Source organism: Octodon degus, unplaced genomic scaffold (assembly GCF_000260255.1).
Source record: "Octodon degus isolate 3935 unplaced genomic scaffold, OctDeg1.0 scaffold00303, whole genome shotgun sequence".
NCBI classification, from domain to species: domain Eukaryota; kingdom Metazoa; phylum Chordata; class Mammalia; order Rodentia; family Octodontidae; genus Octodon; species Octodon degus.
Window position 1 is genome coordinate 421,716 of NW_004524879.1, and position 3,013 is coordinate 424,728.

At 38.5% G+C, this 3,013-nt stretch overlaps 1 pseudogene; it reads left to right on the forward strand.

The window, feature by feature from the left end:
- The window catches only part of LOC101592800, a 105,646-nt pseudogene extending 104,669 nt beyond the window's left edge, over positions 1-977 (forward strand).
- The last annotated feature ends 2,036 nt before the right edge of the window (positions 978-3,013 follow it).

The window sequence follows — 3,013 nt, forward strand, 5'->3', positions numbered from 1 at the left end:
ACCTATGACATTTATATTAAAATAAGATATACCTTTTAATACGTTGCCCATGCTGTATTGTACTTTGTTTTCTCTTTCTTTTTCTTAACATCTGTCTTGTATTTTGTACTTTTTTAATATGTTGAGAAACCATATGATATATGCAAAAAACTATTTGTTATTTAAGCTTGTCATTCGCATTCATTCTCTAAACATACCATGATGACCACAACGTGCATGTATTGTCCTACAAACACCTCAAGTTTTTCCTTCTTTATGGCAGAGTAGTGTTCTACTGTATATAAAAACTAGATTTCCTCAAATCCCAAAAAATAATTAGGGTTTATTGAAAACATGCAGCAATATTCAGTTATTTTTTCCTATCTTGCCCTACTGCATTTGTTAATCTGAGCAACAGGTTTGAGGATGAAAATAATATATAACAACCATTATTAGTTTGGTATTCTTATTTTGAAAATTTGTAGTCTATGTATCGAATCTTACCCTGCTTCGGTCTTTTTTTCTGCTATTTGTTTTTGCTTTTGATTTTACTCTTCAAAATAAAATAAAAGAAATTAAGTTAAAAAAAAAACAACAACTGGATTCCCTTACCCGTTCTCCACTGAGCTTCCTCCTGCCTCAGGCTTCTGCAGAGCTGAAAGTACAGACAGGCACCATCACACCTAGTTTTAGATATTAAAAAAAACCTTTTTAATTATGTGTTCTGTTTTGTTGAACCTTAGATATGACGGCTGAGATTCATGTAGTTTGGCGGCTCAGCAACGTGGTGCCACAATCCTGCTTTTGTGGCAAGCTTACAGTGGATACAGGCTTTGTGTTGGACGTTGGTGTAAGATGAAAATCACATCACGGAGCAGAAGCACCGAGTCATTCATGGACCTCAAGAACTAATCGTGAGCAACCACGCGGGCTCCTGCGAGAACAACCTCAAGCTCTGCAAAGTCAGAAAACCCAGTGACCCAACTATTCCCCACTAGGTTCCAACTCTTGAAAGTTCTACCTCCTCCCAACCTCTACTCACTTAGTTTTATCACCAATGCGTGAACCTCTGAGAGAGTCTCTCCAACTATATCTCAAACCCAGTCCCTTCTTTGCTATTATATTCATTAGAGTTCCAAGAAAATCACAAATCTTACTGAGGTCTGGCAATGCAAATCGAGGGCCATGACTGGATGTGTGGAACCAATATTTCTACCTGTGAAGAATCTCACGTGCTACCCACTCGATGTGCACCCCAATTTCCTCCTTCATCGCTGAGATATTCTTCAAAATTTCTAGCAGCCTGTTATAACAGTCTCTTGCAAGCTTCTATTTTTCATGTTTAGTTGTTGGCATTAGTTTTTCCACGAGAGCTTTTGAATTCACAGTAATTATCTATGAAGCACTGCTGTTCCTTTATTGAAGGATAAACTATTCTCTTAGCAGTGTTCTATTCATCTATGCTTTAGTTTCTTTTTACAGTCATAGGCATTTTTATACATAGTTCTACTACTTATCCTATTATCTCTTGGTTGAGGTTTTGATCTTGCGTGAATTGGAATTACAGCGCGTGGCTTCTAGGCTTTGTGCATAAGATTCCGAGGTGTTCTACTGTCACCTAATAAAAGCTCAGCCTGCCACATCAGCTGATACAGCTGTGGGATCTGCAAACCATCATGGGCTATCGATCAGCCATGAATTGTATGCATGTTTATCTTTGGGTTCATTTACAAAGCTTTTTCTTCCCATCCAACATTATTCTTAGGGAGATTTCTTCCTCTAAGGAAGGACCTCTTCTTTCTTTGGATGGAATTTTCACTAGCATGCAGTAAATTCCAGCCCATTCTACATAAAAGCAACATATTAAAATTGAAATGTGAATGGACAAGGGATCTCTCAGGGGGAATAGAAATCTGGAAGGAGTAAGTACAGAGGTAAACTTTTAAAGAGATTTGTGTTGGGGACCACAAATTCATAGTGGGTACTTTTGCATACTTTCCTAGGGGATACATGGAGGATTAATATGATTGATATTTCACTTTGGAGATTTCCCAGTAACTCATTAGGGTGGTTCTTCCTTTCCTATCCATGAAGATCACACTAAAACAACTAGGATTTTAAACAGGATCCTTCTTAGCATGGGATCATCTCCACACCTCGCATTACTAAATTTGTGTTTCTTATTTCATACTTTCTCCAAGCCCCTCATAGAGGCAGCTGGGAATCTTGGCCAGATGCCTGATAGATTTGTTTTTGCTCCTAATATTAGCATACACACGGAGCTGAAGGAAACAGCAACGCCTACAAGAGCGGAGTGTGTGTGTGTGTGTGTGTGTGTGTGTGTTTGTCAGTGTGGATTAAACCCAAGGATGCTCTGTAACGGATATATATGTACTTAATTTTGATACTATTTTTTTTTAAATTTAGGTGCTCCCTGTCTCAGTCCCCCCAAAGCTGGAATTACAGGCATATACCACCATGCCTGGTTTTGGCCCCAGCATGGCATGCCTAGTGTTCTGGGGCTGGGATGGCATGTGTCACCTGGGGTTGAATTCAGGCCCATTCGCTTGCCAGGCAGGCACTTAAAATTCTGAGCTATCTCCTATAGTCTGAGATTTTTAGTTGTTAAATTACCCAACTTAGAAAAATAGTCTCAGCATCATATTTTTACGACTTAAAAAAACTGAGGCATGAACATTATTTGTAAGAGAATGCAAAAGCCACATTATAACTTGGTAGACAAATTTGACAGAATGCTTATTCAACAAAAGGCTAGAGTTTAAATACAATAAGGCTACTTGATGCTCAGTAGTAAAACCATGCAAAGTATTCAAACATGGAATGGTCAAATCACATAAAGAGACATTTCACTGATGGGAACATATAAGTGGTAGACAGGTACATCGAAAGGTGGACAATGACGTCTGTCATCAACAAATGCTTTTTGGCAAGAAAATTATGGAAATGTCAGTTTAGGGCTCACTTTCCTGCTGTGCACAAATGGTTCTCTCACCTACCATACAAATGGCCATAG